We start from the raw sequence: 27,485 nt of genomic DNA, 5'->3' as shown, positions 1-27,485 counted from the left end.
ATTCCTTGTCTTTCCCACTCTCATTAACCAGTCCAGAACCCACCCAACTGAAATGTGGCACGTGCCACATGCATCAATATGTGAGGAAATGTTCTCTGTGGAGAGAATTCACTAAAGTAAACTAATGAAAGTCGAAGAATTTACAGCTCCAAATTCCTTTGGGGTGAAATATGCATACAGGGAGTTCAAACTTGGGGGTCAAATGAAGTGCCCATCAGAACAGTGACACTGTTTTCCAAGTTGAGCTTAGAAATAAATAGTAATATGAGAGCACAAAAATAATAAAATATGTAAAGTAACAAGTTTCTTTCTGAAAAATCATAAAAAAGGGAACATTTTTATGTAGGAAATAAAGCATACATGTTGAAATTCCTTGATCTATTTGTTTTAAACCTCAAAAGAACTCCAAAAAAGACATGCAGAGTCCTTCTTAGTCATAGTTTTTATTTGAAGAACATTTTATACACTTTTTTTTATTGATTTTTGTTGTCATAGATCACTGTTTACACAAGCACAAAGAAATGATATATATTTTCCTTATAAACATTATAGGAATATATAGATTCATATATGTCCATTATGATCCACATTAAGAGTTTGGTCAAATGCCACATAAATATCAGTGTCCACCTCCCCAATTCTGCATGAAAACATAAGTGTTGTTTGTTGCTCTTCGTAATTTGTAAAATCATGCTATTTTATATTGTATTTTACTTGAGAAAAGAAGACATTGAAAATACTTAGCATAAGTTGGTAGCTATCTATATTTCTCTGCAAATAAATCTTTAAATCTAAGATTTGGCACAGGTCCATGAACATCTGACAAATGCTTATCTTTCCTTCTAGGACATCCTTTCAACAGTCCTAACTCAATATTGATACTGTATTTGCACATCACATTCCTGTAGTTAACTGCATTATTATATTTTTTACTGAGCAAAATCTGGTTTCTTGATTTTTACAGCTACAAAATTCCAAAATTGAAGGCTTGTTTTCCAGAATGTATATGCACATTTTTATAGCACAAAAAATAAATGAAAGTGAGTGTAGTTGGAAACATTTCCTGATTCTAAAAATCCTTTCTAAATTTTATAAAGCTTTTGCATAAAAACTAATGGAAGGAAGTTAAGTAAATATTTCTATAGCCAAAAACAGACAAGGAAATTTACAAAAGGCTAACGGTTTCTCTAAGTGATACTGCCTAGGAGAATATAATTTTCCCTCTTTTTGCATTTAGCAGTATGTCTGTTACAATAATCTCCCTTTGTTAAAGCCTTTATTTCATAAGGATGATGGAGTAAAAGAATGAAGGTCCCTGTGCCCACCACGGGATTCAGTGAGGAATAAGCTCAAGGGCAGAACAAGTCAATGACAGTCACCCCTGCCACGCCTTGTCTAAATGACCTTGGGCAAGTCATTTGTTCCTATCTTTAGTTTGCTCACCTGCTATTAAAAATATTGTGTGTAAAGTACCAATACAGTGCTTGGCACAGGATATGTGTTCAGGAAGAAAAGGAGAACACGAAGGGAAAGAGAGAGGAAAAATTCCACCTAGCAGGGGTTAGAGTCCAGCTTTGTGTGATTTGATTGGACTCAAATCCTCAAGATCATGTTCTTTGATAAACGCACCCTCCTGCGAGCACACAAACATTTAAAAATTAAATATAAAGAGAAAAATATATAGTTCGGAGTAAATGCAAGATAAACTTTTCCTGGACCAAAATGAACAGAAGCAAAAGGCAACATGCAAGACTCCGGATCCTGTGACAGGCAGGGGCCAGCCAAGTTAGGTTTTTCGGAATGAAGGAGAATAAAATCCCACACAGAAGGAGACACTGGAGGGATGAGCTGCTTAAAACCAGGGCCTGGCAGCTTTTTTATACAATTTTTAAAAGGTCAAATTGCAAACCTCAATAGAACAGGTAGAGAAAAATACCCAAAAAGTCACAAATAATTAATATTACAAATAAAAAGGGGTCATAACAGTAGATAAAATAGACATTAAAAATCATAAACTAACACTACAAATAACTTTATGTCACTAAGTTTGAACACTTACATGGAAAATTTTTGAGAAGTACACAACTAAAATCAAAAAGAAATGGAAGCCTGTATTTAACACTAAACCAGTGAAGAAATGAAATTGGTCATTAGTTACAACCGTAAAAGACCCAGGCCCAGATTACTTTTACAGATAAATTTTACTTAATCTTCCAGGGAAAAGTAATCCTTATCTTTTACAAGTAGTTTCAGAGACTAGACAAATAGAAAAAGTGGTGAAAGAGAAAGATTATTGACTAATCTCACTTATAAACTTAAATATAAGCATCCTAAGTAACATTAGCTATTCAAATTCAGTAGTATAGAAAAAGAAATAAACCTAATGACAGAATAAGATTAATTCCAAGAATGTAGGGTTGCTGTATGATATGCTACATTAATAAATTAAAGGAGAAAAACCATAAAGTATATTGTCTTCTCAATAGATACTATAAATGCTTTTGAAAAAAATTATAAAATTAATCACGTATTGTTGATCAAAACTCTTTAAAAAAAAAAGGTCTTAGCAAACTGGGACTAGAAGAAAACCCCTTACCCTCTACAAAAAACAGAGAGCACACCTCATACATAGTGAGGAACTAATATAAGCATTTTCTTTAATGTCAGAAAGAGCAAGAACCCCACTATTATCTCTACTATTTACCATAGTCCTAGATGGCCTAGCTAAGTCAGCTAGATAAGACAATAATAAATAACATATGTAAGGAGTAGGAAGGAAGAGAAAAACTATCCTTACTTGCAATCAAGAATATTGTCTATATTCAAAACCCAAGAAAGTCTACAGATAAAGCTGATCCTAAATTTCAAATGAAAATGCTAAGGACCAAAATAGCCAAGACAATTTAAGAGAACGGGAGAGGACTCGACCTACCAGGTAGCAAAATTTACATATATATATTTTTTAATCTTGTAATTAAGGTAATACGATCTTTGTTCAGGACTAGACTTTCAGAGGTACGCAGAGTCTTGAAACAGAACCTCAGATATATGACAGACATATTACAGTGGGTAAATAAAGGGACTAGACTAAAATGGTTCTGGGGAAAAAAAATATACATAATTAGACCCCAACTTTACATAATACATAGAAATAACATCTAGGTGGATTAGAGGCCTAAATATGATTTGACTGGCCTAGGCAAATTCCAAAGTCACTTTGGTCTCTTATTCCCTATTAGCTTCTTTTCTGAGCCCTTCTACTGTCATTCTGTGTTAAGAATCCCATGTAGTGGAGAATATAACCAATGATTCTATAACATCTTCCCATGGTGACAGGTAGTAACTACAGTAGTTGGGGTGAAGATTTAATAAAATATTACGGATAACTGTGGAACTTCTGTGTTGTATACTTGAAACCAACATAAGATTGTATGGCAATGATACTTCAATTAAAAAAAAGAATCTCATGTGGGGAAAACTGCATATATTTCCTTAAATAATACAGAAACAAGAAGTTAAAAAGTGAATTGTGTTTAGAGCTCTCTATCAGACTAACCACTGGCTTCCTTCCACTCGACAGAAAGTCATGTAAAGTTCCCGATTCAGCAGATAAATAAAAAGACCACTTAGACTGTTTGAAAAATGAGAAATACAGTTTCTCAAAGAACATATGAAGGATGGCTCATAAATACCCTGGATAGAAACTTTCACATGTGAACTCATATGAATGCAGCCATTAAATGCAAAAGAAGATTTAGATTTAAATATATGCTAAATTTGTTGAGAAATTATATCTTTTACATGGAAAATAATAATGTTTCTGTCTTGGATACATTTTCTCCTTCTTCTGGGTTTGTAGCATTTTTTACTTTATATAACACCAATACACTTCAGCTGATTAACCACAAACACAGGAGTATTCAGTCCTGGGGCAATTTTAATGCAGTCATTGATAAAATACAAACTAGCCTAATAAAATCATTTTGTTTCTTAAAAATGTCCTCTGCACATTGCTGTAAGAGCACAGCAAAACATGTCCTCAAAAATTCTAGTGGCTGTACCAAAAAGGCAATGACAATCCAAACTTCACATTCTAGCAAAGGTAGCTGATACTCAATTACTATGTTAAGCATGTTAAAGATTTTAGCAGATAGCTGATAAAAATGATAGAAATGTTGCTGGATAGAAATTTTTCAAATAAGGAATTAAGTATTAACCATTTTACAATTCAGTCCAAAACCTAAATGCTATTAATCTTACTTTATTCATGAGAGCATTGGTCTACATGAGCTCTTAGTCTTAAATAAAAGGTATTTTGAACATCCTTGGGAATTCCAGATACAATTTCATATATACCCAGTAATGATGCAATAACCTATGAGTCTGAAATATAAAAACAAAGATTACTTGTGAATTTGCCAACAGTTCTTCTTTTCTGCACTTTAACTTGACCAGTTGTAAACAAACCTATACAAATTGTGGTGGCACAGAACATAATGTTTGCACTCCCATTGTATAGGCTCTAGTGTTGTAAATGCAAAAATTGTATTAAGACAACAATCATGTAAAATGCTATCGTCTACATAGGCACTTCTTGCATATATTGACATTAAATAACAGCACTATATTGCCCACTAACTATTGGTGGTAAAGAATGCTTATTTCCCTTATTCACAGTGTCCCTCAGCATTTTTAGTTCAGTTCTGGGAAAGTTACAGGTTGCAGTTTAATTGTAGGTCAATAGAGAAATGTAAGAATTTTTGTTAACTGAGTATGTTATTGATTTCAGTCAAACACTGGATGTTTAATTTTGAATTGGCAAGCCGGGATCTCTATTTTCCTAATCAAAGACCAACTGTATCATTTTAAATGGCTGCCTCACATAAAAGCCAAAGCAAGAGGAATAATATCGTTTGGGAGCTGTAAGCTCAAAGTCCTAGCCTGATGATACAAAGCAATTCCTGGAAAAACATGGAGACACTTGAACAAAATGAGCCTTAAAGTGATAAAAAAAAAAACTATTATAAATAAAGTCCCTGAACTTTAAAAAGAAAGGAAGTGAAGAACTATGAAATTCTCTACTGTTTCACACACTGAAGTTATCACTTAGGAAATTTCTGGAAGAAATTACAAACCCTGATTAGGACAGGATTTTTCCTTTGGTATTGTCTGTATTTTCCATGTTAAAAATCCACTCATTGGATCTTTTAGAATCTTTAAAAATATCCTGTACCTATATTTTGTTTAGAAATTATCATTTGATTTCCACTTGATCACTAACACAGAGAAAATCCAGGTGAGACAAGGTCAGAATGAGTAAAATAGTGAACATGAGTCACAAGATAGTCACTAGTCACACACAGAATATGATAATAATACAAATAAATCCTAACATGAAAAGCAAAGAATATCTCCTTTCTTATCTTTGTAGAGTTCAATCATATCACTTACTTCTGTCTCTGTGGAGTCTCCAGTATCTTCTATGCCCTATGTAACTGCCTGTATCTTGGGTTTATATGATGAGCAAGTGACAGTCACAAGCCAATGAGAGAAGAGGTGACTTAACTTCCTTCCTTTCATAGATAAACTGTGCCTGCCCAACAGTTCAAGCCTGTTAAGACTTCTGGTTATTCTTGACATTTTATGGGATCTCTTTGTATAAGTCAACAGAATGTATTTGCATACAGTTGATATGGGATCTTTTTGTATAAGTCAACCGAATGTTTTTGCATACAGTTGGTAAAGTCAAAGTTAGAGGTGCTGAAGTGTGCCTATTGCTATATGTTTATTATTTGTAAAGTCTTTCACTACAGGCCCCCAAAGAATGAGAAAACATGACTACAAGTAAGCCCTCTGTACAGATACACACGACTTCCTCATTTCATTAAGTCTCCCTGGAGAATCCTTGGCTGACCACCTCCTCACCATAACTCACTTCCAACAGTCTCATCCTTTACCTGCTGTTTCTTCACCACAGTGTGTAACTGTGAAGGAATCACCGCCGCTCCTACTAAACCTAAGGAATGTACCCTAGGAGGTTCCCTGCCCAGGGGCCCACTAACTGCCCACAGGCTCTGCCCCTCCTGGAAGGCTGCCTGTGCAAAAGCTTTGCTTGCCACATCACGTGTGCTCAGCTTTTGGCGGTTACTCCACTGAGTCTGCACCAGTGCCGTATAAACCTGTTTTTTCTGATCCCTGATTGAGTGCCAGTTGTCCCTGTCCATGTCAGGTCCAATTTCCATAACATATTTGGTGCGTTGGCCGGGAAAAGACACCCATACTGGCCCTTTGTGCCATTGTTGTCATGAGTCAACTGGGGCCGCTGTTTTGGGCTCCCGGCAATGGACAAGAAGGCGTGCCACTGGTAATTTTTGCTGGGCCTTGGCCCTTGCTGGGCCCAATTACATAGGCTGCTGCCTCACTCAAATGGACCCCAAGGAGGGAGACTGAAAATTCTGCCAGGACAAGGTCTTCTGATTGGGTAAGTGTCCCTGGGGAACCAGGTCCCAGTTCAAGCCCACCCTAGGGGCAGAAGGGGAGCTTCATTACTTCCCCGAGCAGCTAGGCTGCTAAGTTAGGGATTCCTCGGGAGGGATTCCATCTGACTCTGACTGAATGTATGCATGACTGACTGTTCTCCATGACTCTAGCTATGGAGGGTGTGTGTGAGTCCTGACCTGCGAGACTGCAGCGACCTCATACAGCTGAGAGAAGAACTGTGAATCAGTTCCGAGTCAGGGCTTTATACTGACCTGCCAAAGCTAAGAGGTGCTCAATATCCTGACGGGGGAGCAGCCAAGTGGACTGAGTGAAAGCCTCCTCTTGTCCAGAGACATCCTACACCAGGAGGTTACCAACATGGGAGGAAATACTTCAAACCCATTGTTTTAGAATGCATGATTAGGAATTTTAAGAAGGATTCTCAGAAGACTATGGAGTAAAACTAACCCCAGGAAAACTATGTACTTTCTATGAATCAGAATGGCCAACCTTCGATGTGGGCTGGCCCTCTGAAGGCACATTGGATGTCTCCATAGTTCAAGCTGTTTACAAGGTAGTTACTAGAAGTCCCGGCAACCCAGATCATTTTCCTTATATTGACCAGTGGCTTTAAGTAGCCAGGTAAAGCCCCCTTGGGTCTGGTTCTGTGCTTCCAGAAAGGGACAGTGTAAGGTCTTACCAGCTCAACCTGAAAAGAAACCTCCGCCTCTGAAGAAGTGTCCCCCCATCCTCCATGGGGACTCTGAAGAAACCTCATCACTACCACCACAACAGAGCCTGAAGGAGAGCCCCCGAATTGCCTGAGAGACCACCCCCATGGGTTTCACCTCTGCCAGCGGCCAGCCCACCACCTCCTGAGTCGCCTGAACTGGTGAAGATACCTTAGGTCAGCAGCCCAGGGGATGAGGGCTCCAGCAGTGATACTAATGCCCCTGAGAGAAGCAAGAGGTCTGTAGAGAATGGACCCCAATGGGACCATACAGAGAGGGGATCGGTCTTCTATTATGAACCTTTCTCCACTACTGACCTCTCCAACTGGCAACACCATACACCACCATATTCTGAAAAGCCTCAGACAATGATAGACTTATTAGAATCCATTTTCCAAACTCACTGTCCCACTAGGGTGGACTGTAAACAGCTTCTGCTCACACTCTTTAACATTGAAAAACGCCAGCAAATCGTCACTGAGGCCAGAAAATGGTTCCAAACTCAAGCACTCGAGGGACAACTGGATGTGGAAGCCTGGGTGCAAGAAGCCATGCCTGAAGAAGAACTGAGACCCCAGCGCGGAGGGCGGGATAGCCAGGTTGGAGAGAAATCGCTTCATCTTCATTCAAGGACTGAGAACAGGAGCTAAGAAACCGACAAACATGGCAAAGGTTTCTGAAGTCCTGCAAAAACCTGATGAAAGCCCAGCAAACTTTCATGAAAGATTGTGTGAAGCCTTCAGAGTGTACACTCCATTTGACGCTGAGGCCCTGGAGAATCAGTGCATGGTTAATGCAACTTTTGTAGGGCAAGCACAAGGCGACATAAGACAAAAACTCCATAAATTGGAAGGATTCACTGGGAAAAAGGCTACTAAATTGTTAGAAATAGCCAACAAGGTCTTTGCAAATCAAGATCACACAGCCAAAAGGGAAGCCAACCGCAGAATGAAACAAAAAGCCACCCTCTTGGCCGCTGCACTGGGGAGTTGGCCTCCTGCAGAGGCGCCCCCGTGGAGACCCCAAGGGACGCAATAACCTGGAAAAAGGGCACCTTTGAGACAAGAGCAGTGTGCCCATTGCAAGGAAACTGGCCCCTGGAGGAATGTGCCCTAACCGACGGTGGAACAAGATCCTGCCACCTAGCAGCTACCAGCCAGAACCGCCTGATACTGACCTCATCGGTCTGGCAGGAGTGGGAACTGAACAGGATACACCAGGCTCAGTCCATCTGGGCCCCCATGAGCCATGGTCAAAATGAAAGTCGGGGGCCAAATCATTGACTTTGTGCTGGACACGGGAGCAGGGCATTCCATGGTAACCCAGGAAGTAGCACCTCTGGCACATCAAGAAGCCACAGTAGTGGGGGCCACTGGGACCCACACCTGCCGGCCATTTTGTGGACCTTGCCAGTGCAAGCCAGGAGGCCATCAGGTAGTTCATGAATTCCTATACCTACCTGACTGCCCTGTCCCACTGCTAGGCCGAGACCTACTGGCCAGAATGGGCATGGAAATGACCTTCAATCAGGAAGGGTCTACCAACTGTGCATTAGTGACAGAGACCAGCCTATGATACTGTCCTTAGGAGCACCTCAGGAGGAGCAGTGGAGACTGCATGCTCTTCCCCCTAATAAGTCAGCAGTGGCCCCCGAATTGGAAGCTGAATTCCCTGGGTTGAAACTAATTCCACAGGATTAGCAAAAATTCATCCCCTCATGTAAACTGATCTAAAAACAGAAGTCCACCCAGTCAGAATAGCACAGTATCACATCCCACGTGAAGCTTGTCTGGGAATCCAGGTGCACCTGGACCGATTGCTTGAATAGGGGCTCCTGAAGCCGTGCAGGTGTCTGTGGAACACTCCCCTGCGGCCTGTGAAGAAACCCAGGACAAATGATTACCGCCAGGTTCAGGACCTGAGGGCTGTCAGCAAGGCAGTCCCCGCACAGCACTCGGCTCTGCCAAATCCCTACACTCCCTTGGGAGTTACACCTTCTGAGGCCAGGTGGTTCTCGTGCCTGGATTTAAAAGGTGCCTTCTTAGGTCTCCAACTAGCTCCCAATAGTCAATCTCTATTTGCCTTTGAGTGGGAAAATATCAGTACAGGAACAGAGGAACAGTTCACCTGGACCAGACTGCCCCAGGGATTCAAAAACTCACCTACCCTGTTCAGTGGGGCCTCGGCATCTGATCTCGCTAGGTGTCCGGAGCGAGAACTAGGGCGCGCTCTCCTCCAACACGCAGACATCCTCCTGCTACCAGTCCCACGCTAGCTCAATGTCAGCCTCCAGGAGGAGGTGGAGGACCAGGTACCAAAGAAAAAGGCACAGATATATCAGCGGGAGGCAAAATACTTGGGCTTCAGAATAGTTCAAGGCAAACGAATACTTGGGGAGGCAGTGTGTCGTCTGTGCCCTCCCAGTTCCCACCTCCCACCGTCAGGTCAGAGAGTTCCTGGGACCAGCAAGTGTTCTGTCGAATTTGGATCCCGGGATTTTCTGAACTGGCAAAAATCTTTTATGAGATACTAAAAGGAGAAGAAAAAGAGCCCCTTGTTTGGGACCTAAGCAAGAGCAATCTTTTCAAGTCATTAAAGCCAAACTTAGCGGAGCTCCAGCCTTGGGACACCCTGATGTATCGCGGGACTTTAACTTGTACATGAGAACAACAGAGTAGCCTTAGGAGTCCCAACCCAAGAATCTGGGCCCTCGCAACCACCAGCAGCCTATCTAGCCAAACAAATCAACACCGTCGCTCTAGGATGGCCACCTTGTTTAAGGGCATTAGCAGCCTTGGCTTTGTTAATCAAAGAGGCGGACAAGCTCACGTTGGGGCAAAATTTAAATGTTAAAGTCCTCCACTCCATTATCACCTGGATGGACACCAGGGCACAGCACTGGTTAACTCATGCTCGAATGACTCAGTATCAAGGGCTACTATGTGAAAATCTGCAAGTCAAACTAGAGACTGTAAAAATTCTAAACTTTGCTGCCTGCCTGTCAACAGTAGCAGAACCTCCGGAACATGACTGCCTGGAGGTTCTTGACAAAGACTATGCCAGTCGGCCTGACCTCACAGACAAGCCCCTATCAAATCCTGACCTCATACTATACACTGACGGCAGCGATTTCATACGGGGGCAGAAGATATACTGGATATGCGGTGGCCCCTGAAACCAAAGTAACTAATGCAAAAGCCCTCTCAAAAGGGTGATTGGCCCAAAGAGCAGAACTATGGGCCCTAATAAGAGCATTAAAACTAAGCAAGGGAAAGCAAGTCAATATATATACTGACTCACATTATGCATTTGCCACCCTGCACATACATGGAGCCTTATACAAAGAGAGGGGACTTCTTAATGCCATAGGAGGAGAAATAAAAAACCAGGAGGAAATCTTAAAAACCCTAGAAGTAATTTGGGAACCGAAAGAAGTGGCAGTTATACACTGCAAAGGGCACCAGAAAGAGAAAAACCCAGGATCGGTGGGAAATCACTGCGCATATGTTGAGGCTAAGCAAGCAGTGAAGAGACAAGTAAGCCCCTCAAAAATCCTAATAGCCCCGGATCTGCCACCTTCTCCAGAATACACAGAACAAGAAGTCCAATGGACTATATTCTCCATGCTATACTACTATCCCTGTGACCAACTTATATTAACACTGAAACATTTTGTGTTCCTTTATCTCCCTCACCCTTCCTATCCTCCCACCCCAGCCCCTCCCCCATGGTAACCATCAGTCACTTCTCAGTGTCTGTGAGTCTAGCTATTTTGTTCATTCTGTTTTGCTTTGTTTTTATATTCTACAAATAAGTGAAATCACATATTTGTATTTCTCCACCTGGCTTGCTTCACCCAGCCCAAGATCCTCCAGATCCATCTATGTTATTGCAAATGGCAGGATTTGTTTTCTTTTTATGGCTAAATAATATTCCATTATGTATATGCACCACTTCTTCATTATACATTCATATATTAATGGATACTTAGGTTGCTTCCATATCTTGGCTATTGTAAATAATGCAGCAATCAACATAGGGGTCCATATATCTTTTCAAATCAGGGATTTTGTTTTCTTCAGGTAAATTTCTAGAAGTAGAATTAATGGGTTGTATAGTATTTCTATGTTTAGTTTTTTGAGGAACCTCTGTACTGCTTTTCACAGTGGGTGCACCAATTGACAGTCCCACCAACAATGTGAGAGGGTTCCCTTTTCTCCACATTCTTGCCAAAATTTGTTATTTCTTGTCTTTTGGATGGTGGCCTAACTGGTGTGAGGTGATATCTCATTGTGGTTTTGATTTGCATTTCCATTATGATTAGTGATGTGGAGCATCTTTTCATGTGCCTCTTGACCATCTGAATTTCCTCTTTGGAGAAATGTCTTTTCAGATCCTATTCTTTAATTGGGTTATTTGTTTTTTGAGTATTGAGGCATGTGAGCTCTTTACATATTTTGGATGTTAACCCCTTATTGGGTGAGTTGTTTATGAGTATATTCTCCCATACTATAGGTTGCCTTTTTGAATCTTTTGCTGTAAAGTAGCTCTTTAGTTAGATGTAGCCCCATTTGTTCATTTTTTATTTTGTTTCCCTTTGCTCATGCTTATGTTCAAGAGATTCTTTGCCTATGTTTTCTTCTAAGAGTTTTATGGTTTCATGTCTTACATTCAGGTCTTTGATCCATTCAAGTTTACTTTTGTGTAAGGAGGTAGACAGTGATCCATTTCCATCCTCTTGCATGTACCTGTCTAGTTTTCCCAACACCAGTTATTGAAGAGGCTGTCTTTTCCCCATTGTATAGTCATGGCTCCTTTATCATATATTAATTGACTATACATGGGTGGGTTTATATCTGAGCTCTCTGTTCTGTTCCATTGAGTTATGGGTCTATTATTGTGCCAATACCATACTGTTTTGATTACTGTAGTTTTGTAGTATAGCTTAAAGTCCAGGAGCATAATCTACCTAGCTTTGTTCTTCTTTCTCAGGATTGCTTTGGCAATCAAGGGTTTTTTGTGGTTCCATATAAATTTTAGAACTATTTGTTATAGTTTATTAAGCAAAAGGGCTATTGTAATTTAATAGAGAAAATGAATGTATCTTCATTTTCTCTGGCAGCTTCCAAATTGGAAAACTCTTTCTCCTTTACTATTTAATTAGCAAGTTCCTAACTGCTGTTCAAAATCCAACATTGACTCAGAGTCCAGTTTTTTTTCTTATTTTCCAATCTGTGCTGGTAATGTAATCCTACAAGGTCCTGATGAAGACTTCTGGTGTGGAGTACTGACTATTTACCTGAAATTGGAATCTCAATCCTACTGCTTTTTAGCTTGGAAACTTTAGGTATCAGTTTCCTCATCTGTAAAATCGTGATGATAAAACTCACTCTGCTTTCTCAAGGCTAAAAGGATTAAACAAGCTAATGTATTTAAACCACTGAGTACATTGCTTGGCAAATAGTTATTATTTGTTATATAGTAGTGGGTATTTAATAGGTCATTAATAATGGAAATATTAATAGTTAAAAAATAACCCACATATTAGTTCCTCTTTATTTATTTATTTTGGTAAAGGAGAAGTGTTCAAATAAGCCCAATTTCTACTTTTCTAGCTGCTATGTTGATGGAGAAAGAAGGAAGTCTCCAGGAGAAGCCCTCAGAACTTCCCTTATTCAGCTTCATGATTTCCTTTTCATAGTCAGTTATTTGAGAAACTAAAAGCATCTAAAACTGAAGTATTTAAACCTGGGATGGAGAATGTAGGAAATTAAGAATATGCTTCTCCTTCTGCTTCTAACCTATAATTAAAATGTGCTTGCAAATCTATTTTTTCCCAGATTTCAACAGTGATAACACTCTTCTTCCTAGCTGACTTTTCAGATACTGTGAAGAATGATATATAATCATCTCCAAAACTGTGAGTAAATTTTTTTCTACTTTTTTTTTTTTGCCTAGACTTTTAGCTGAAAGACGAATTCCAGTTATAAGCAACTAACAGTAATATAAATAGCCAACATTTGCTAACTGCATCCTTTGAGCCAGGAACTAAGCAAAGTGCCCATCTCTCACTTAATGCCCACAAAGTAACCTCCCAAATGGTGTGACATCATTGAGGATGGTTATGTGATTGACTAGGGCATGGCATGAATGCATTTGTAGGTGTAAAATTCCTCAAACATTTGTATTTTTTATGTCAAGAATGGTGGAAACAATCACTAAAATAGAGTAACTTGTTTTCCAAGATTTTTCCAGAATCAATTACTGTCCCCTCTGTATCATCACCAAATGAGCTGTAGGAGGAAGGACCAGGCTTTAAATCTGACCTCTGCCTCTCAGCTGTCCTGTTACCCAGAACAGTCTCATCTCCTCTTAGAACCTTAGTTTTTGGAAAACAAAAGAATTGGCTTAGTGACTTCTGAAGTCACTTTCTGCTCTATTCCTCAATGACAAAATTTTCCCCTAGAAGGCATTTCTCTGTCTTGAAAACTGAAGCTAAGGGGACACAGAGTTCACAGACTGAGAATTTCAGGACACAAGCTATCTTTGTCCCCAAATCTAGCAACGAAAGCCAGACGCTCAGATCAAAGGAAGGTCACCCTGATAACCCCAGGTCACAGGATACATTTACTATTTACAGGTACTAAAGTAATACAGACAAAAGTGTAATTTAGGCAGAATTTTTTGGCATGATTAAAGCACTTTCCTAGAGTTTATCATAAAGCAATCAACCAAAATGTATCTATTAAAATGACTTGTATATTTGTATTTCCTACATCTTTTGAAAATACATTTATCTGAAGAGGTTTGTTTTTCTCATGAAATCTAGGAAAAGGAGATTTGGAAAAATAAGTCTGTGTCCGAAAATTTCCAAGACTCTCCAGTGGACTAGTGAGAGCAAACACTGATATCTGTGTTTATCCTGTGCCTGGTATTCACTCAGTGTTTTAATTTGCTAAGGCCACAAGGCCAGCAGTGACAGACCCACCATTTAAGCCAGCTGGTGTGCCTTTGGAGTCTTTGTCATTTGTCACTACATTAGAGTGTCTCTTAAATACATCATTAGATATATTTCTCACTCTATCAGGCTTTTAGCATTTTCTGATACTATTTCTTAGGATTATTGAACTTTCTTCAGCCTGACTGTACATATTAAGTAAAACTTTGATCTAAATTCTTTCTCCTAAGCAGGTTTTTTTTCAATATTTCATTCTAGAAATTGATTTTGCAAGCCTCTATCAAACACTTAGAATTTCTGGCAGAATTCTTTCAACTGGTCCGTAATTCAAAGAGAGGAAATTTCTTAGAAAACAGGAAATCTTTGTTCTGCTGACACAACTAACATCTGCTGCCCTGCGTCCGTAAAGGAAATAACTAGTAGAAGAGGAATTCTAAGTGATGACTACAGGAATTAGATGGAGTTTCAGTCCTTAGAGCACAGGCGTATAGAAGAATATAAAACACATGGTTTTTATAAGCAAAGGAGAAGCAGTTCTCTTAGCAAAGTAACAAAAAGATCCAGAAAACAACAGGGTTATGGTAAAAAATATTTTTCCAGCCACTAAGACTTAATTCTGCTACATGAGTACTTTGGTTCTTCGAGAGCCTGATCCATATATGGAAAGAAAACAGCATCTGTTTCCACATGCTGGGACCTAGGCCACGAAGGCTGGAAAGGGCGTGTGTCTGACAGTAGGTATATTTTGTTGAAGTAAATAGTTTCAATGACTTATGGGAAATTACAGGCCTCTATTAGGATGAACCACAGTCTAGGGAAAAGATCCAGAATTGTCACTGGGCCTGAGGTTTGGAGGAATTTATATAAATGGTTAAAATTTGTAATCTGTGGACACTAACCAAAAGAAGATGTATGAATATGATTCTGAAAAGAATTGAGTGCTTCATATTACCACAGTTCCTAGGGTCCATGTAACAAATGACAGACACAGTAGTGCTGTGATCATAGCATCTTTATTTGATCGTCTGCTAGGGTGGTTTTGACCACTTTGGCTATTCCCTTCCTTTCTCAAAATTCACTTGATTCCTTTCAGATTTCCATGTTCTTTCAAAGCAAGCAAATTACCTCAATCAAAAACTTCCATTTAATCAAGGAATGCAAAGTATGCACATAAGTGACTAATTAACATGAGCTTATCATTCAATTAACATTCATGCAACCCACATGTATTGAACACTGATACCAGCACTCCAAGATGTCTCCTGTAAAGATTTGTTCTTATGACATGTGCTTTCTGATGTCTCATAATAATATTTGAAAAGTAAAAACTTTGTGAGACTATCTCAACTTTCCATCACTAAGAAAAAAGGTGCTTTACTAGACAGGTGCTAGTATTCCCTTTCCCGTGCAGATCTACTCCTCTGAGACCCTATTCATTGGGCTATTTGTTAAAATGACCCAGTTCTCTATAATTTGATGCAAAGCTTGGGAAGAGGATTTGCTGAGCAACTGACAAGAATTTCGTGATTGGTTTGGTTAATGTATTTCTTAGTATATTCTAATAATTTATATTTTGTTTTTTTAGTGGTTCATGAAATATTGAGATCTAATTCAATTTCTGAGAAGGACATTAGCCTAAGGAGCAGATCTTAGATTAATGGAGACTTGCTAACTACAGATATTTTATTAGGCCCAATTTGAAAAGGCAGGTTTTCTTTTCTGCAAATAAATAGAAGTTCGTATGAAACTGCATGTTATAATGATTTAAACTTCACGTTTTTTTCTTACCGAAGTATCATTGATATACAATCTTATATTGGTTTCAGATGTACAATACAGTGGTTCAACAGTTACCTGTATAATTAAATCCTTACCCCCTCTAGTGCATTTACTATGTATCAATGCAGAAAGATGTTACAGAATCATTGACTCTTTTCTCCATGCTATCTACATTTCATTTTAATATGCCACTATCTTTTTGTAAGTGTTCACAATGAAATTTTTGTCTTTTATTTCTCCAGATCTAGTGATAATCCTACATAAGTTTTAAATTTCTACTTGTTTCCTGTTTGAAAACAGCTGATTAGTGATAAGTATGCTCTGGACCACAGCAGAGTCCCTTCAGTTACACAGTGTGTCCTAATGCGTATCAGTTACTAAGATTAAGTTGCTCTTCATGGTTCATTTTTTCAGTTTTAGCAACTGTAAAGTATTACCTTTAAAAAAAAATTCTAAGGCATCCTTTATCTTTTATCAAAGGCAAGGGCATCTTCTAACACCCTTTGAATTTCAAAAAGTAAAATTTGAACTTAAGCCAGTTGAGTGTTTAGTTTTAGTTCTCAGTCTTTGGACCATATTTATTAAGCCCTGTTTATAAATCGAAAGAATAAGGATAATAAAGCTCCTGAAAAGTGTGCTTTTAAAAAAGTTAAGTATTTAAGCTTTTTCCTGCATTGTCTTAAAAGTTGTATGATGGAAGTGCTCACATTAAATGTATGAATTGATCTCCAGAAAGTGAAAATTCTTATAGACAATTTTTATACATACTTTTACATAATTCCTATACATCCTGTATTTGAAGTTGTAAAAATTGCTTTTTCTTTTTTATTATTCATATCTAGTTTCAATCCTATTGTTTAAATTTCCAAACCTGTTCTTTCCAAAGCAGCTGGTTAAGCATGATGTATTAACAGCACATGTTAATATCCATGAGCCCCACTAAAAAGAAAGTATGAAAAAGTATAGTCAGGAAAGGGGAGAAGTCAAGAGCATAGGAAACATTTCAAAAACCCTTTCGGCAGACAGGAAGCAAGTAGAGAAGTGGCATTTGGTGGAACCCATGTAGGCAAAGTTATGACCCAAGTTAACCCTCAAGGTGGGAGGAGGACCTTTGTTGAGGAGATGCCATCCCAATAACCCTGAGGAAGCTGTGAGGTACTGGGACCCCAGACCCGCAAAGGTGGGCCTGAGATTCAGGACTGAGAACGAGGGGGCTGATTACAGTCAACACCACTGGGTCACGGGTTGCCCTACCCTTAAAGAGAAGAAAAACGGAGAAAATTGGGGAAACAGAGACCCTGAAAAGTACAGGATATTAATTAAATTGAGTGTTCTAATTATTGAATGCTTTTCTTATAGATATGTAGTGCTGAAAAATAATTTCCACAGAAGTTTAAATAAATTGAGAATGTTGCAGTCAGTTCAAGTATTTGATATGCTTATTTCAAAATAATAGTAGTTGTGAGGCTGTTCAAAGCACACAGCAAATTTGTGAGGCAGATATTATTATTAGACCCATTGTAGAGATGAGAAAAGGAAGGCTTAAAGCAATTAAGTAACTTACCCAAGGTCTAACAAGCTATTCAGTAGTGGTGCTAATACTCAGACACAGTTTTGTTGATTACAAGCCTCTGTTCTCACAACAACTCCAACATGTTTCACTACGTTTTGGTTTACAACCCCTCTGCCCTGTGGGAGGCTTCTTTAAGATATGAAAGTGTCGAGGAACAGTTCTAATTGCTTCATTGTTTAATTAGATTTATGAACTTGAAATTTAAAGGCTGTTATAAATAACTTCAAGTATTCTTTTCCCTAAAGCTGCAAATACACAAATTTATATTTAGAAATACAAATTAAACTGAACAATGTGGGTCAATCTTACCAAGTGTTTCTTATCTTTTTTCTGTTAGTCATATCCTCTGAGACTGTTTTTCCCTGTGCCTAATGTGATCTGAACTCATTGTCCCCTGATAAAAGTTTTGCTCTGGCTAATAGTTGGGATCAAAGTACTTAATATGATTTCTACTCTCTTAAGTATTAGATGAATATTTTTTGTATTCTTCACCAACCTTTGTCAGGTAGTAGGTAGCAATGTGCATATTCACATACTGATTTTAAGTTCCTGTTTTCTCTGTACCAAGAGGAGGCAGAGGCATTCCTCAGGAGAGCTGGGCTGAGGTGGGGGTGGAGAATTGGGTAGAGTGGGTAGGGGCACAAATTTGTGGGAAGAACTGGAAGGAAAAACCTTACATCATGTCTTTAGTCCATCTACCACACCCAGCATTTTTAGGCTGATGAATAAAATGTAAGGTATAGCAAGAACAACAGTAAAGAGTGAAAGAAAATCTGCAGAGCAAAATGCTTTTGAAGGTAATATGTAAGTAGAAGAGGGGCAGTGTCACCCAGGGAACTCAGGTGACGTTAAGGAGGGAGGTGAAGTCCTTGACCCCATTCCAGCTTCAGTTGCCTGCCAGCAGCACCTGGGAAGCTGTTCCTCCCCCACCCACCACGTCCTTGTCCACTTGGGAAGACCCTAAAAACTGTGGGCCTGGGCTGACCACCCCAGGTCACTCTTTACTAGAAACTGCTGAAAATGCTCTACATCAATTATACAGCACATCTTTTCTTTCCATTTCACTTTCATAATATCTGCCAAACAGATTCCTTAGGTACTAAGGTTTACAATCTATTTGTAAACTGCTATAAAATTCTTTTTAACAAAGAATTTTTAAAGTGCTGTAGAAACCATTTTAAAGAGCCACAGTGAAACCCAGAAAACATGTTAAAATGAATTGCCTGATGAACTTCCTCTTTTCATTTTTTTCTGCTTTATCTTTCTTTTTCTATCTCATTTTCTCCTTCCTGTAAAGATGAAATGTTTCACAGTAACAGCATATTTTTAGTGTGGAAAAGAAATTCATTATGTTGATGGTAGTAAATTTGTTGCTTTATTGGCAAATGTAATCTGAGATGTCTGTGCAAAATTTGAGATTATGTGCCACAGATGAAATTATTTAGCTCTGCATTGTATATAATAATAATGTTAAAGCATAAGCAAGACCACAAAGAATTTTCTTCCATTAATTTGTCCATTTTTTTTCCTTTTCTCCCATAGTATATATTTTATACATAAATCTGTACATTTCTTTAAAAAAGTTATTTCTGGAATGGGAATAGGTGAGGAACTGGTTATGCATATTTTAAGTAATAATACCTATTGCTGGACTGACATCAAAAAGCTTGCATAAATTAATTATTTGGCTAATATGAGTTAATTATTTTATTATTTGCAATCTCATGGATAAAAAAATAACCTCATAGTGTTTTAAATTAGCATGCCTTTGATTATAGATAAAGTTGAACATCATGTTTCTTTATAATTTATATTTATTTTTTGTGAATTTCCTGCATCTTTTCTATCGGTGTTTTCATCTTTTTTTCTTATTGATTTTCAAGATCTCTTTATATGTGTTATAGATACACTATAGAATTATTCTTCTCCATCCTTGTTGTAAATTCACAATAGATATAGTATCTTTCCCACCATTTGACTTAGGACTTGGTTATGTAATTTCTTATGCTCAATGAAATACCGGCAGATGTGACAAACCAGAAGATTTAAATATGCTTGCACAGTTTAGATTTCTCTTTTGCACTTCTATGCTCTGCCATAAGAATATGCCCTGGGTAGCCATGGCTGCAGAATGAAAGCACAGGAAGCCTGGAATGGAGCTATCCCATCCTCCCTGGAGCCTTGTAGATGAGGATACTTAGATGTTTACTGTTGCAAGCTACTGAGAATTTGTTACATAGTATTACAGCAGCAAGAGCTAGCCAATACAGTGCTCTAAGGTCTTTCTCTAAATATCAGTGTGATCCTGCCAGTTAATTACAAGAATGGGAGAGATTTTAAATTAAAATGAAACCAACATATAGAAAATACACTGCTTTCCCACCCTCCCTGCCAAGAAAAGAGTCATCCTAGAAACACTTGGCTCATGAATAGTTGCCATAGTTGGTAAGAGAAATAACAGCTTCCAGCCAACCAGCCAATGCAGCAGAGTGTATAAGAGGCTGTGAGATGGCGAGTCCCATCACAAGCCCAGCTGGGCAAGCTGGGATAGGAAAGTGCTTATTTAAATATATAAGGTTGAAGCAATTGCCCATTTGTTGAAACTCAGACCCCCAAGGCCACAGGGCTGGGAACACAGACCTGTGAGGAGGAACACCACTCAGGGTGTCAATGTCCTTGAGGGTCTGGTGAGGCTGGTCCTGTGAGTGTCAGAAAAATAAAGAACTGGAATCAACTGCTGGAATGAACTGCTACTTCTAGAGTGAAAAAATATTTCTAGGTGACACTCTTAGGCACCCTAAGTAAACAGAAACAGGAAAGAATAATCCCTCCTTCCTCCTCCAGTGTGACGTCTCCCTCTAGCGCCTTCTCTTGGCAGAGCCTAGTAGGCAGCTGGCTGGCCCTGGAGAAAGTGGTCCACAGAACTCTAGCCCAGTTCAGGCTGAGTAGAGAAAGCTGGATTTGAAGGGTGGGTGTGCAGGGCGGGAGACAATAATGGGCAGAGTCCCTTAGAGTCATGATCTCCAAAGTAGGGTACATGCACCTGGGGGATGCATGAGACAGTCTACTAGGAAATAGGAAGAAATCTATGTTTTTTACCTAAAAAGAAAAATGAAGCTCTATTAGTATTTAAAATGCAGGTTGATACTGAAAGCTCTTTGGGGAACATAAAGATAGGTGAAAATGAAAATAAAGAATAGAGTCAAGAGAAAAAAATCTATAACAGCAGGAGAGAAATGGCTCTCAATTAGAATGACATACTTACATGTGCAGTGGCAAGGAGGAAGAGCTAAGAGTAGGTGTGGATAAAATGAGAGTTCCTGTGGCCAGGATTCTCACCTGCCCGTGGCTGACTAGCTCATTGCACACCTGTGGGCAATGCATGGTTGTTGACTCTATAAAAAGAGCTCCACCCAGTGCTCAGTGCAACACAGTCACAGGGCTGCAGGAGGGCAGCTGTGAGGGACGACTGTGCAGAGAGACCTGGAGGATGGCTGTGTGGACAGAGGAGCCCAGAGTCAGAGACCAGCTTGCTGCATACAGACTCGCTCGGAGTGAACAGGATTTTAGTGACTGACCTGCCACCTGGAAATAAAGTTGGGTATAACCCTTTCACCCCGAGAACATTTTGTTGTCATTTTCTTTGGTCACATTGAATCCATAGTGAACTTGCCCAGGGCTGAAACCCATTGGGAAGACAGTAGGAATTGAAGACTTTTTGTACAAGTAGGATATGTTTGTACTAGTGGACAATAAAGATATTCGACTAGAGTCTTTGAATTATTTTTTGGCTTTGAGAATCATACAGCCTGCTGCCAGCTCAAATTTGCTAGTTATTTCTCTAATCTGTTGTAGTATCTGTAATAGCAGCAGTTAGTTAAAAGTTAAAGAATAATGGAGAGAAAGGTGATTTGCTACTGAGCATGGAAGGAAATCTTCCTTAAGAAAGATACCTTTGCATTGAGTTAGTCTTGACTGGGACCAAAGTCCTAGAAATGATCATCAGTAGTAGATGAGCCTAAAGTGGGGCAGAAGCCACATGTGGCTTCCCACATGGCTTGACAGAAAATAGTGAAGCCTATAAAAACTGCATGTATCCCATTCTCCTGGAGAACTCAGGTGCTAACACCATGCTCTACAGCTGTTTCCTGTGTGTGTATGTAGAATTAAGCCTTGATTTTATATTTAAACACAACTGCGGAGACTAGCACAGTCACATCTTTAATGCATTAGCTATCATCAACAGCAACTAAGAGATCCCTTCAGACTCTCTCTTTTAGGATTTAGACATAATCCACTTTGATCACCCTTGTTGAACACAAACTTCACAATGAGATGGTGTGGTGAAGAAGAAAAGCATCCAGGCAGAAGGACAATTTGAGTAAAGACACAGAAAAAAGAATGAAGATGTTCAGTATGTAAAACACTGTGGGGCTGGGGAGGATGAGAGGGAGGGAGGGTATCTGAGAGGGTCTAACCCACAAGACTGAAATGCTGGGGAGTTTGTGCCCCAAGGCAGTGAGGAATCACTGAAGGGTTTTACGTAAGGACGTGACAGGAGTACATTTTTCTTTGTGAGCAATCACTCTGGCCAGATAGATTGGAGAAATAAAAGATTGAATTTGAGGAAACCAGTGAAATTGCAAAAGCTAAACAGAATTATAGAGTTTCTTCCATAATACCATGTCTCTGTATGAATCTACCTGGGCCTACAGTAACAGCATAAGCAAAGTATTTGTTCATTTGTTTTTTTAGTTCTTCGTGAGGCAGTTGGGTTTCTGGGAGGACCTTCTTTTAAGAGAAACTCCAAATTACATGGGCTGATGGAATTATGGCTTTCTGATGACAAAAAAATCTGTATTTTGTATCTTTGGAATTGTAATTTGTAGCTTTGCTGGTGGCTCTGAAAGCTCCAGCAAGGTCGGAGGCATTTTTATGGGCACGGATGTGTTTTATAGTTCTCTCAGCAAACCCACGTTCTGAGTGTCAGGTGTCTGTGAAATGAAATTTCCCAGGCATAATTTCAGTGATTATCTGATTTTACACCTGTTTGATATGAAAGTAATGCCTTTTTAGCTTATCATAAAAATAATTTTACTTAAAGAAGATAATGGGCCTTGTTATTTTTCCTGTCTCTGACACTCCCCTCTTCCCATCCCATGGGGTTCTAATGGGGCTTCCCATTGCATGGCTGCACCCTCCCCACACAGAGGTGGAGATATGACTTACACAAAGCCCATCTGAATTGCAACTCCTCTGTAAATGATTATTCTCATTCATTTAGTGAAAACAAATGGCTCTACAAGAGTGGTGGTATGTCTCAGCTGAACTGAAGCTGGCTATAGGCAGTCAGATCATTGAGCCTGGCCTTCATTGGAGGTAGTGATTTGAATCATTTTAAAAGCATGGGAGAAAAATTTTTTGTGTTAGTCCCTCGGTAGGTGACAGAGGAGGGATGGAAAGAGAGAAAACAACTTTTTAAAAACCTACTTGCCTGGCTGTAGGACTAGATCCACAGACTGCAGGAAGCAGAGAATGGGGCTCTGTTCATAAAGGGCTTTGTGGGCACTGCTCTGGATTCCTGATGTCAAAAACATAATACTGAGTTGAGGTGAACAAAGGATTCTCCCTGTTTATTTGTGGGATGCAGCCTGGCTTCAGTGCCCAGGAAACTGAAATGCACCCTATGCCATTTGCCACACCCCACACCCAAGATTTTTCAGCCACAGGAGCATCAAGACAAGTAGTCTTGTCAAGGGCAGCACCACGCCCAGAGTCCCCCATCGTTTAGCCCACAACAAGGAGGATCCACTACCTCAAGCTGCTTGTGGGCCGCAGGCAGCCCCACAAGGAACCGAATCAGGAGAACCAGAGCAGACTTGTCCTTACACACAAGTGAGACACATTTTGGGGACATCTACAAAAAATATGAGCTTTGCTGAGAGATAGGCTAATAACTATCAGCCAGGCAGATGAAGCCTTGAGCCTGTTAAATTTGCATTAATTAATATTAATGTAGTCTCATTTGTATCTTCATGCTGGTAGAAACAAGGGAAGTGTGTAAGGGTTTATTTTTTCATTCTAGAAATGTGTTTTGAGTGCCTTCTTTATGGCTGGCACTATTCCAGAACTCAGTGATGTAGGGGTGAACGAGACCAGCAAGATCTCTTCCCTCAAGGGTTACACACCTCTGTGCCCCTGGGAAGTAGAAATGCCCTGCAACCTCATTTTCTTAATATTCTTCAGTTGTGTAGGTGCTACAGTTCATGTCATCTAAGGATTCTCAATCACTATGAACTAGCCCCAGATTAGATTCAAAGCAACTTTATAGCCAAGTCAGTGAGTTTATGCCCCAGCTATACTCAAAGCATGACACATTCCTCCAATATCCAGCTTGGTTAAAGAGTTAGCGACTGAATTCTTGGTGTGATATAATGATTTATAAGAAATACATATTTGGTCATTCAGAAGACCAAATATATACTTCTCTGATATATTTGGTCTTCTTCCACAGCTTGCATAAAGGTCAAATAGGTGTCTTGTTATGTTAAGAAGGAGACTTTTGGAGCCCACCCATGGGCAGGGACTGGTTGCCAGGGGGACCACCCATGTTTTAAGAAGGTGAGATCTTTCAGCCCCCAGGCTCCATACCCTGGGAGGGTAGAGGGCAGAAGGACTGGTGGTTGAATCAACCAATGGCCAGTGACTTAGTCAATCATGACTTTGCAATGAAGCCTTTACAAAAACCCAGAAGAGATTTTTTTTTTGCATCCTGCTTCTTGGTCCAAAATAGAGCTTCGATCTTTGGGGAACCAGAATGCTTCCATGTACCATCCAGTAAGATGCCAAGCTCCAGGAGTACAGAGGCTTTTACTTGGGACCTCACCCTGTGTGTCTCTTCATCTGGCTGTTAACTTGTGTCCTTTACAGTATCCTTTATTAAACTGGTAAACAGTCAAGTGTTTGCCTGAGTGCTGCGAGCCATTCTAGCAAATTAATCAAATCTAAGGGGGAGGTTGTGGGAACCTCCAATCTGTAGCCAGTTGGTCAGAGGCACTGGTAACAGCCTGGGGCTTGTGATTGGCATCTGGAATGGGGGGTGAAGGGCAGTCTTACTGGAGGGAGCCCTTTACCTGGAGAATCTGGTGCTTTCTCTGGGCAGATAACATCAGAAGTGAGCTGAATTCTCAGAAATCCTGCTGGAGTTGGAGAATTGCTTGGTGTCCTGCATGGGAAAGTCCCCTCCCTGCCACACACATTGGGTCCAGGAACCAGAATAGACTTGGCATTGCTATTTATGTTCTTTCTCTCAGTTTTCTCATACGTACCTTTAAAAAACAGGACTATTGTTGATAGTAGAACTAAAAATTATTTGATAAAATGGAACTTTGATCATTCATGTGTGTAAACCTTTCACTATTTTTGAATTCTTACAGTTTTATGTTGAATGAGAATATACTCCCAGGTAATTTTCTGCTCATCATTACTGTTTAACATTTTATTCCCAGTAGGCCTATTTTCTAGTGCTCCAAGCAAAGAATTAAAAAATAGATATAGTAAAGCATGCATTTCAACAAATTGAACTCATATGGACAAGTCAGATACACATTCTTTTAGAGCTCTGAAGTAATCAAAAGTTTCTTCAAAAAGACATTTTTAGGGAGTCAATTTAAAGAAAGCCAAGCCTGTATATATTCTAAAACTACTCAGTCATTGAGATGATGAAAAATTCCTGGAGATGATGGTGGTAATGGTTTCACAACAATGTGAATGTACTTCAGTCTCCCAACGGTACACTTAATAATGGCTAAAACGTTGATTTTATGTTGTATATATTTTACCACAATAAAAATATTGTTTAAAGGAACAGTTCATTCCTGAGTAAAACCAAATTTAAAAATATTCTCCAAATCGAGTTGGACTTTCATCATATGCTATTTGGTTTAACCTTCATTGACTTCCATACCAGTGGTTCTTAAATTCCTGCCAAAATCTGAGTGTATTTGGCTGGGTTTTGAAGGATAACATTTATTGGATACATAAAATATAACTCATGTTCTTACTGGTTCATTAAATAAATACACTGTCCAACTTGAGCTCAGTTTTGAATTAGAAGTCATATTCCTAGGTTCAAGAAATGCCTTTTGCCTTCCTAGCATATGTGTTCAATACTTGTATTTGCATTTGCCAAACTCTGGTACCTCCAGAGATACCGCATGAGTCCTTTTAGTTGAAACACATAGGACTGCATTATCTATGTCCAAGCCTTACAAAAAATGTTTGTATGGAAAACTGGTTAATGGCTCAATGTCCATCTTCAGGCCAAGGTATGTATACAGTTCATATGATGTTCATTTTCAATCCATTGGGATCAATGCTTAATACAAAGTTGATGGCCCTATAATCTAGGAGATTATTGTCAAATATCTCAAGTAGGATTCTTAAACCAAGGGGTTTTTTATATAAAACTGACCCAGGTTTCTTTCTGTCATAGATTCAAAACGTTTTTTTAAAGAATTTTCTGAATAGGAATAGACTATTCTGCAGTAAGTCTAATTACTGTTTGATTTTATCTTTATTTGGATAATTATTTGTTATGAACAATTTAATATCCTAATGAATTACTTGCTCATTGGTGAGTCTATCTAAACCATTGTTTCAGGAATAATAATAGTAACTAACATTCATTGTCTACTACATGTCAGATGATCTTAATTTCAAATGTATTTTCTTATTTAATCTTCCCAATGAACCCAAAAAGTTGGTACTATTATAATCTTTATTTTATATCTGAGAGAATCAAAGCACAGGAAGAATAAGTAATATACTCAAAGTCACCAATTAGAAAATGGCTGACCTACTATCAGGCATGCACATGAACTCCAGATCCCATATCTCCTTATAGCAAAAATAGGGAAATTGGAAAGATAATAAAATGCTTTTGCATCATCAGGTGTGTATTAATGTTGACTTTTATTAATTTCATCTTTTCAAAAATTATCATGGGGTTAATTTTTTTCAGAAAATCGTAGTTGTTTTGGCTGAAAAAGCACACTGATCTGTCAACTGCCAGAATTTGGTAAGGTCTATGCACCTCAGGTTTGCACGGAGACCTGAGAAGGTCTACAAGAAAGACCCTTTACAAAGTTACTTAATTTTTTATAAAGAATTGGTTTGTAGAGTATATCTATTGAATAATTATTTTGGCTGAGAGAAATAGTGTAATGGAGAAAGTTTTAATTTATTAAAGGAAAATCATTGAGCACTTAACTGCTGTATATAAAACTAGGTTCTGAAGATAAAAACACAAATAGATGGTTTCTGCTCAGGTTAGAAGGAAGTAATGATTAAAGCATTGATTTCTGGTACCCAATAAAGAAAACTCAACCACAAAACAGAGAGAGGACATAACTATTAGTGGTGAAATTAGAAAAAAAATCATATATTCGCATTACTATTCTTAGCTAATACACTAAGGTACAATAATCACTTGGTTTGCTTTCCAAAATAAGGGCCATTATGAGAACCTTGAAAGTTGCCTTTTACCGTTGTCATTGACTATCTTTGGGCCCTCTGGAGAGCTTTACTTTATAGCTTCATTCTTTTGTAGAACAAACACTTAACCTTTATGTCCTGGATCTACATGTTTGGGTGTATTTAATTAAGAATCATTGACTTATGTCTGTGTGTGCAGGGGAGTAAATTCTCTTCTTGATTTCCTTGGTTGTGTTTGCTTTTGTTCATTCTTAGCCTTCCAAAATACTTAATGACTAACCTAGAATGTGACCACCCTCGTTTTTACCACATTAAGCAGGTTTAATTAAGTTGAGGCATCTCTCACTGGGCCCTTTATCTTTTGTGTTTTAAAAAAAAATCAATTCTAGAGGCATTTCCTTGTAGTATATTTATTTTCTCTTATCTCTCACTCTCTCCTATCAATTATAGCTTCTGTTCCAGAGAAAAG

At 39.0% G+C, this 27,485-nt stretch overlaps 1 protein-coding gene across 4 annotated transcripts in view; it reads right to left on the bottom strand.

The window, feature by feature from the left end:
- HPGDS (hematopoietic prostaglandin D synthase) overlaps positions 1-27,485 on the bottom strand; it is a 106,176-nt gene that overhangs the window by 36,510 nt on the left and 42,181 nt on the right. Inside the window, exon 1 of one of the 4 annotated variants that reach the window (XM_037020160.2) lies at positions 5,452-5,567. The exons of the other annotated variants lie outside the window; for them this stretch is intronic. The gene's annotated coding sequence lies outside the window, so the exon portion shown is untranslated. Of the gene's footprint in view, positions 1-5,451; positions 5,568-27,485 lie in introns of those variants that run through there. 4 annotated transcript variants of the gene reach the window in all.

The sequence above is a fragment of the Manis javanica genome, chromosome 5, assembly GCF_040802235.1.
Source record: "Manis javanica isolate MJ-LG chromosome 5, MJ_LKY, whole genome shotgun sequence".
NCBI lineage: Eukaryota > Metazoa > Chordata > Mammalia > Pholidota > Manidae > Manis > Manis javanica.
The sequence above is the reverse complement of the archived record's forward strand: the minus strand, read 5'-3'. Positions and strand labels throughout refer to the sequence as shown.